Genomic DNA, 10,260 nt, shown 5'->3' with positions numbered 1-10,260 from the left:
GTTCTCTCCACGCCCTCGTATCTTTAGTGTCCTTGCTTGTGCACTGACTGAACAAAGCTGGAATGTGTTCGTTTTCTGAATTACTATTTTCCGTGTAATAGGTCTACCATCATTCAACTCTTTACTTAGGAGTACTTACCTGCACATGAACATTTTCAAAAGGAAATTACGTTTTTTCATTTGATTGAATCAATTTAGTGACACAATGAAATATTTGCTCTGGAGACATGAATACTTAAAAAAAAGAATATGGTTTCTGCTTGAAATGATGCACGCGTTTATCCACTGAGGTGTCCTCTCGAACAGGGGACAAACCTTTTTCGGTGTTGATTTCGACTCGTGACACAATGTCCACCTCAGTAAAGTCCGCGAGTGTGCGTATGTCTTAATACACGCCGATAAATTACGTTTGTCATGTTCTTGGGCAGGGCGACACGCAGTATAGTGACGCCTTAGCGTAGGAAACTGCCACTGCGCAGCCACTCGCGGTGGCACGTGGCAGCCAAGCCAGATGTTAAGAGTTTGGTGAGTTTCAGATTACTTCAAACGCTATATATCGCCTTTATTTCGGCCCGTAAGGCAGGGAGTGCAGAAAATCAAACTCTTGTGAATGCCTGTTCCTGGGACTCAGCGCAAGAAACCAAATGTGTACTTTTTCAAATTGCATTAGTATACTGCACGGCAAAAAGGCAGTGCTGACTAAGTTCATAGTTTAGAACGAACACGGGTAAAGATAGGAATAACTATACGAAACAGAATTGTATTATGCCAAACAGCTATTTCAGAATGTGTTAGAGGTATTTCAGTAGCATTATATAACACAGTAATATCTCTTTCAAGGACCTTGTAATAAGGTGTGATGCGCTTATTTTTGTTTTTAAGCCATAACTTATACAGCTCTTTCGGCCGAAAATCCTTCGGCTTAGTACTCGGCGTTGAAGTAGTCGGCAACACGTGTCGGAAGTCATCAAGGAATGTGTAAAAAATTGTATCATGATAAGTTGCGATTCTTGTGATTGATGATTGATGGTACGCGATAGGCGATTACCAGCTAACGAAACCATTGTAATTATTTGATGAATTAACTAACTGAACGTAAATGAAAAAAAAAAAAATGGGAAGAAGGGGCTTAAAGGTTTCGAAATACGCGGAATGAGAAGCCAATGCTAGGTTATAAGAAAATTTAGTGTGTAATTGATTAACTGAAATAATTGAAAAATAACAAATTGGAAAAGGGCGTTTCAAATGTGTCATTTTTATCGCAATGAAAAGCCAATACTTCATTCTGGTAATTAAAAATTTGGAGTGTGGGGTTTTGCCAATTTTATCAACTGACAACTTGAAATAATCGAAAAAATAAAAAATTAGAAAACGATTCGTCGGTGTCAAAATGCTCAGAATAAACAGCCATTGCTTGATGGGGCTAATTAAGACATATTAGAGTGTAATTCATCAAAGAAATAGTTTAGATAATTGGGAAAATGAAAAATACTTTAAAGTATGTAACTGGTCAGAATGGAAAGCGAGCGTTTGCTGATGCAATGCATCGGCGTATAAAAATAAAACTACAACAAAAATAGAAAGATTAAAAATTGAATAAAGTGAAAGTCGTCATGTGTGTGAAAAGCCATCGCATCACACCCTTAACGGCGGAGCTTCGGTGTCCCCCTAATTGTTTTCCTTGCACAGTGGGCGCCTCAGCTGGTCTCGGGGTATATAAGTGAAAGATCGTCGCTAGCTAACAGTTGTCACTTCAGCACTGCGTTCATCCTTCGTTTATGTAACAGTGTGCAGTTGCGCTGAAAACAATGCATTCAAATAAAAATACAAACTACAGTGGGACCCAGCCGTGGTGGTGCAGTGGTTAGGGCGTTCGGCTTCTGTGCCCCAGGATGCGGGATCGAATCCCGGCCCCCTTTCGATGGAGGCATCCGTGTGCTGTGCGATGTCAGTGCACGTTAAAGAACTACAGTTGGTCAAAAGCTTTGGAGGCTTGCACTACGGCGTATCTCGGAGCCTGAGTCGCTTTGGGAGGTTAAACTTTACAAACCAAATCAAACTATAGTTGGATACAACTCGGGTGCTGTAACCACCACACAATTCCTCTGCGACAGAAAGTAACCCACTGCTAAAGCGTTTCTGATGACCTTATAAAAGCCAAGCACTAGATCAGATTACCAGCGCAGAATGTCGACGCCTCTGGCTTTTTGGTACAGTCAAATGTTATAAAGCGATTTTTTCTTACTGTTTAGCGGAATAATACATACGCCGCGCGTACCACTGTCCACAGTTAGCAACTTCTGTTTTTTTATTTCCAAGTTCAATCCTACTACAGCCAAACAACGCTATCAAATGAAGTTCAATGTTGACCTAATTGGATGGCTCCCCATACGCTATGTTGCAGCCAGGAAGTCCTTTCAGGTGAACGTTTTATCACCAAAAGAGTAAGAAAGTGTGTTTATGGAATGTTACGGATTCGAAGCATGTATCTATAAAAATCCACCATTTCACGAGGCATGACCAAGGACAGGAAACTTCCACAGAGGCCCATTGTCCCCATTTAAAACGCTAGCGCCAAATCATTGGCACTCGCGGTGAGAGTAGAGCTTATTGAAGCGTTGTTCGAACCACCACCGACGAGATTGGAACCACCAGCGGCGAAAAATGAGCACTTTCCGATGCCGGTGCCATCACCCGCCTTATACCGTCAGTGCGTGTTTAGCGCACTGACGCTAAACATCACATTATTTCAGTCACCAGGTGCGCTGAAGTAGCTGAAACTGGCGGAGTTTCTTACCCCTGACGTGGCGCTCTCTGGCAAGTGGTGTAAATTTATCTGGTACTAAATGAAGACAAACTCATTTGGGTTACGCAGGCACGATCCGGCGCCACACGGAGCCTGTGAAGTGAAATATTGCAACCAATCAGGTGCTTAACATACAAGGCCATGAAATACCTAGAGTGGCAGAATACAAATACCTTGGGCATGGGCAAACACATGGAAAAGCACTAACAGTCTATTAAGGCAAAATGGCGGCAAGATGCCGGGATAATGAAACATGCGGCACTGTGGTCGTATAACAGGTATAAGGTACCGAGGGCTATTTGAAAAGAAATAATGATGCTAGGGCTTACTTTGCGAAATTCGTATATGTGCCTGAAGACAGGTGTTGTCGTGATTAGAAAAAAAAATCAGAGAGCTGTAGGACGATTAGCACTTGGTGCCCATGACAAAACCATAAACGAGGTGATACGGGGAGATTTACATCTGCTTCACGCACCTGTCCCTAACATGAACTCCGCATGCGCAGGAGGGCCTGGCTGTTTCTCCAGGCAGCTGGAGGAGGAGAGGCGCACATTAGGAAAACGGCCACCAGAAAAAGACACGTTCAAGGAAGTGTGGGAAAGGGAGCTGTTTGAGGATAACCACTCACCTTGGTTATGGAGCCTATACGTCCCCAAAACGCTAAAACCGCCCGATAAACTAGTCCTAATGTTTTTTTTTAAATGACGCTAGAACATGGACAGATAAAAAGAAACAAGCTCAGAAAAAATTAGTGCAATGGGTGTTTGTCTCTTTCTATCTGTCCGTGTTCTAGCGCTGTTTTAAGACAATGTTCAACCAACTCGCCCAACAAGTCACTATAATTTTAATGAGTTTACTGAGGGGCTTTACCATATGCCTTCATGACCCCGCTCCTTTCGTTGGGAGATCACGATTGCAGCAGGTATACAACCGCTGTCAAGTGGAAAGGACACAACCTGGCTTCGTAGCATTTGCAGTGAAATTAAAAAAAAATAAACAGAAAGTGCGTCGTGCCGGCTGCCGCCAGTGTGTTTCACAAGTGTAGGCTGCAGGCATAGGCGGTCACTTTAAACAATAGTGTCGCTGTGATCCACTTTCATAGCACGTTTGCGACATGTTTACAAAATTCTTGTAGCGACGTACATCGATATATATATATATATATATTGTAGTGAACTACACGAGGATATACGAAGACAAGGATGAAGTAGGCGAGAATACCACGAAGACGAGGATAAGGACGACAAAGTGCCGCTGCGCTGCTCGAGCTCGCTTGTGGAAGGCCTAGACTGGCTGTGCTCTTGTGTGGTTCTTTGTGCAACTTGGAGAGGGCTATTATCCCTGTTAAAGGACAGAAACACCCCCTTTCACTTGGTGGAGGTCAGGATTTCCTGCCGTCCTGGAGCTTCGAAGCCGCACACTCCCGACACAAGCAATGACCGACGCTACCACCCCCAGTCCAACCGGCCCCTCATCCGCCGTCTTTTGCGCTGGAGCTTTGCGCCAGCGTGATCCTCCTATCTTCAGCGGAACCGGCGACCATGACGTGGAAGATTGGCTGTCATCATATGAGCGGGTCAGTACGCACAACAAATGGGACGACGGTCTCAAATTAAATAACGTGATATTCTACCTGACGGACGTTGCCAACCTGTGGTTCCGCAACCACGAGGCCGATATCTCCTCGTGGTCTGCTTTCAAGACTACTTTTTCCGATATCTTCGGTAGGCCTGCAGTGCGCAAGCTGCGCGCTGAGCAACGCTTGCGCCGCCGTGCACAGCTACCCGGCGAAAATTTTACGAGTTATATTGAAGATGTTGTAGATCTGTGCAAGCGCGTGGACGCTTCAATGACAGAACAGGCCAAGATTAGTCATATTTTACAAGGAATCGACGATGACGCGTGCCAGATGCTTCTGGCCAGAAACCCAGCAACCGTGGTCGACGTCATCAATGCATGCCAAAATTTTGAGGAATTACGCAAGCGCCGTCAAATCACTCGTTCTTCGCTCTCACACCAGGAGCCTCTTGCAGCTTTAACAGCTGACGCAGAACAGTCCCCCTTGCTGCAACAAATCAAGCAGTTCATTCGAGAAGAAGTTGCCCGTCAACTGTCCCTCGTTCCTTATCGTCCTGACGCTTCCTCTTCTTTGGCGCCAAAGTTGCAGCAAGTCATCCGCGAACAAGTCGCAGAAGCACTTCCTACGCTTCCTGAAGCTCCTGCCGTCGCTCCTTTGACATACGTCGGAGCACCACTACAATATAGCCAACCGTCTGTCCCAGCCCCTTTGACCTACGCGGCAGTGGCTGCGCGGCCTCCGCCTGAGCCGTTACCACCCGTGCAGCCTGTCCTACGCCATGCACCGCTTCCTCAAACGGCTCCGCTTCATCCTGCGACTCCGCGCTATTACAACCCGTGGCGTACTTCTGACAATCGCCCAATTTGTTACTACTGTGGTTGCCCTGGACACGTGGCCCGTCGGTGCCGTCGCCGCATGGCTGCGCGTCCCGAGCCTGCGTCTTCGGAGTACTCCCCACCGCTGCTTCGTTCTACTCCGTCTTCTCCTGCATACGCCGCCGAACAGCGTTCGTACACGACCAATCGTTCTCCTTCTCCACGTCGCAGGTCACTGTCACCAATGCGCCGGCGACCACCCCCTGCTGATGAGGGAAACTAAGCTCCGCGGTTCCTGAGGCAAGAACTGCGTACTCTGCGAAAAGCTCAAGGCCTCATATTTCTCCCACGAACGTTATAATGATTTCTATCGATGGTCTGTCCGTATATGCGCTGGTAGATACGGGTGCTGCAGTGTCAGTGATTCATGAGCAACTCTGCCGACGATTACGAAAAGTTACGACGTCATTTAACGGTTTGTCACTCCGCACTGCCAGTGAAGAGAGAATTGCACCTTTAGCAGCATGTACAGCGCGTGTCGTCATTGAAGGTATTTTGTACAGTGTCGAGTTTGTAGTTTTGTCATCTTGTTCCCACGACGTGATCCTCGGATGGGACTTCTTGTCTAAACATAACGCCGTGATCGATTGCGCCCGAGCTGAAGTAGAATTTTCTGAACTGTGCGACGCACTGCCCGACGACAACCGTTCAGTGTGTCCTCAAAAGCTCACCATCGCTGAAGATGTCGACGTAGCACCAGAGGCTTGTGCCCTTGTGCCTCTTTTGTGTCCTGCTGTGTCAGACGTTAGTGTTTTATTTACGCCGTCTGCATCCTTCATCCACCGCAAGCACCTGCCGCTGCCATCTGCTGTTCTCGATGTTCACGGTGGCTTCACGAAGCTACTCATCTACAATCCGTCTCCGCACCCGATTACTCTGCTACGTGGGGAATCTCCGGGTTCTATTCAACCAGCCCACCTTCTCTCTGACCTGGACGCCTCCGAGACCTACCGCAGCAACTACATTGGTGCTCTGCAGTCCGATCCGACGCCTGATTCGTTGCCAGACGACTTCTTCCGAACCGCCATCGATGACGCTCTTCCTTCCACCTACCGGACTCAGCTTGTGGCCCTTTTACAGACATTTCGCTTCGCCTTCGACGCCGCCCACACACCTCTCGGCCGTACTTCCACAGTCGCGCATCACATTCAGACCGGCTCTAACTCGCCTTTTCGACAGCGCCCCTATCGTGTGTCAGCGGCAGAGCGTCGCGTGATCAATGAGCAAGTTGAGGACATGCTACAACGTGGTGTAATCCGTCCATCACAAAGCCCCTGGTCTTCACCAGTGGTGCTAGTGAAAAAGAAAGATGGCTCGTTTCGCTTTTGTATCGACTACCGGCGCCTCAACAAGATTACCCACAAGGACAATTACCCCCTTCCGCGTATAGACGACGCTCTTGATTGCCTCCAAGGTGCCGAGTACTTTTCATCTCTTGATTTACGTTCAGGTTACTGGCAAGTACCAATGGCCGCCTGTGACAGAGAGAAGACCGCATTTGTGACGCCGGATGGCCTCTATGAATTTAATGTGATGCCCTTCGGTCTGTGCAATGCGCCCGCCACATTCGAAAGGATGATGAATAACATCTTGCGGAAGTTCAAGTGGCACATCTGCCTCTGCTACTTGGACGACATTGTTGTCTTTTCCACCGACTTCGCTACGCACCTAGAGCGCTTGCGGCAAGTTTTGGTTTGCCTTACTGACGCCGGCCTGCAACTGAATCTCAAGAAGTGCCACTTCGGTGCCAGGGAGTTGACTATTTTGGGGCACATCGTCTCTAAGGAAGGTGTTCGCCCTGATCCGGCCAAGCTGCGCGCAGTGGCGGAGTTTCCTAAGCCGGTTTCGCTCAAGCAACTTCGAAGCTTCATAGGTCTATGCTCCTATTTTCGGCGCTTCGTGCAGAATTTTGTTTCAATAATTGCACCCCTGACGAAACTACTCGGAGGAAACAATGACTTAACTGCGTGGTCGGTCGAGTGCGACGAAGCGTTCAACGCATTGCGCCGTCTTTTGACTTCGCCACCAATCCTTCGCCACTACGACCCGACAGCACCCACCGAGGTCCATACTGATGCGAGTGGCGTTGGCCTCGGAGCTGTCTTGGCACAACGGAAAAACGGTTTTCACGAATACGTCGTCGCGTACGCGAGTCGTGTCCTCTCTAAAGCCGAATGCAACTACTCAGTTACGGAAAAGGAGTGTTTGGCAATTGTGTGGGCATTGACGAAATTCCGACCCTACCTTTATGGTCGCCAGTTTGACGTCGTCACGGACCACCACGCGTTATGTTGGCTGTCCTCTCTTAAAGACCCGTCCGGCCGCCTCGCACGATGGGCTCTCCGCCTACAGGAATTTGACATCCGCGTTATATATCGCTCTGGCCGTAAACACATGGACGCCGACGCACTGTCTCGTTCTCCCCTCTCCAACGAACCTGCTTGCTCTACGGCGGCTGATCCCGTCCTCTCCTCTCTAACCATCGCTGACATGCCTGCGGAGCAGCGCAAAGACCCGTGGCTCGCCTCTCTTATCGACGTCGTGTCCACTTCTAACGCTGCTGCACCTTCTCGGGCTTTACGCCGTCAAGCACCACACTTTGCCCTACGAGATGGTCTTCTCTACCGCCGCAATTATATGACTGACGGTCGACGATGGCTTCTCGTCATTCCTCGCCATTTACGACATGAAATTTGCGCCTCTTTCCATGCCGACCCTCAGTGTGCCCATCCTGGTGTCGTCAAGACGTTTCAAAGAATCTCTCAACGCTACTATTGGCGCGGCATGTACGGTTATATTCGCAAATACGTCCGCTCCTGCATCGCCTGTCAGCGCCGGAAGTCATCCACACCTCGTGCTTCTGGCCCCTTACAACCACTTCCATGCCCGGCCCGGCCTTTTGACCGCATTGGCGTTGACCTTTACGGGCCACTTCCCTGCACGGTTTCTGGGAACCGGTGGATTATCGTCGGCATCGACCACCTCACCCGGTATGCCGAGACCGCCGCTTTACCCGCCGCTACTGCCCGTGAAGTTGCCCTGTTCTTACTCCATCATTTTGTTCTTCGCCACGGCGCACCGCGAGAGCTGCTAAGTGACCGAGGACGCGTCTTCCTATCCAACGTCGTTGAAGCTCTACTGGCCGAATGTCGCGTCATACATCGGACCACAACGGCCTACCACCCTCAAACTAACGGGCTGACTGAGCGCTTCAATCGTACTCTCGGAAATATGCTGACGATGTACGTTGCCGCCGATCAGACGAACTGGGACGCTGTTCTTCCTTTCGTGACATACGCTTACAACACCGCCACGCAGTCAACTACTGGATTTAGCCCTTTTTTCCTCCTTTATGGGCGTGAGGCGTCGTCCACGATGGACACTATTTTACCATATCGTCCTGACTCCTCCGAGTGTACTCTCCTTTCAGACGTTGCCAAACATGCGGAGGAATGTCGCCAGTTGGCTCGGCGTTTTACATCGGAATCTCAAGGCCGCCAAAAGCATCACCACGACAAAGATGAGACGCCACACGTTTTTCCTGCAGGATCCCTTGTTTGGCTTTGGGTTCCCGGCACCCCACCGGGACTGTCATCAAAATTTCGAACCGAGTATCACGGCCCCTACCGCATTATCCGTCAAACCTCCCCTGTGAATTACATCGTGGAGCCACTCACTACCTCTTCGGACATGCGTCATCGCGGCCGCGAAACTGTGCACGTGAGCCGCCTTAAAACGTACTACGATCCGCTCCTCTTGCCCTCACCATAGGTCGCCAGGATGGCTCCACCTCGCCCCGGGGGAAATTGTAGTGAACTACACGAGGATATACGAAGACAAGGATGAAGTAGGCGAGAATACCACGAAGACGAGGATAAGGACGACAAAGTGCCGCTGCGCTGCTCGAGCTCGCTTGTGGAAGGCCTAGACTGGCTGTGCTCTTGTGTGGTTCTTTGTGCAACTTGGAGAGGGCTATTATCCCTGTTAAAGGACAGAAACACCCCCTTTCAATATATATATATATATATATATATATATATATATATATATATATATATATATATATATATATATATATATATATATATATATATATATATATAAAACAAGGGAGAAATATCCCTGTATATATCTTGTTACTGACAATCAGTGCCTGGTCGAAAGCGTATCCCGTTTATCTGCAGTGATCATAAAAGTGTGTTTTGTTTAAAGCCCAATGTTTACGTGAAAGTGAAGTGCAAGAAGAGGGACATTGCGAGGGCGTCTGGACTTTGAACACCTAGGATTACGGATATGCCGAAAGACACCAGCTACATTATTAAAACGAAAGCGGACGTACGAGCTGCCCAGCACAATCGCTAAAAATAACGAGAAAACAAGAAAGTTAAGCAAAATAATTGTGATATATATCGCGTCATTTCACTGTGATTAGCTTACCAAACCAATAGAGGGATAAATGTTTGCAGCACAACTTAAATAGTCTCCTTTCTCAAGTTTACCTTCTTGGAATGACGTTACCTGTACGGTACACCCTCCGCGCGCTAACGGAGGGAAAATAGAAAGTTCGCCTGTATACAGGGGTGGCGGTGGTGGAAGGCATTTATTGCAAAAGGAGAGATTGCTTGGAGAGCCACCCCAAGTGGGCCGCTCCCCTTACAAAACTAGGTGGAGTCCCTTATTCCGGGACTCCATTGGTCTGGGCCGCCACACGAGCTCGCTGGACCAGCGCTTGTTGTGCCGCTAGATCCAGGCAGCCGAGTAGGGCCGCCTCCCAGTCCTCTCGGGTAGGGGAAAGAGTTATGGGTAAAAGAGAAGGATTTAGCTGGCATGCCCAGACCATGTGAAAGGAGCGCCTGCTGGGTAAGAACTGGTGACAGAACTGAGAGGTGATGAAAGTCGCTTCGTCTATAAGTACAACATTTTTTCTTTCGGCAAAACTAAGGGATCAGTAAACTAACTGACTTTTTAATTGTGTTGAGGAGCAAGTGCTAATTCCAAAG

The sequence above is a fragment of the Amblyomma maculatum genome, chromosome 3, assembly GCF_055883805.1.
Source record: "Amblyomma maculatum isolate TAMU_Amacu chromosome 3, ASM5588380v1, whole genome shotgun sequence".
In the NCBI taxonomy this organism is placed as follows: Eukaryota; Metazoa; Arthropoda; class Arachnida; order Ixodida; family Ixodidae; genus Amblyomma; species Amblyomma maculatum.
Note: the sequence above shows the minus strand (reverse complement) of the source record.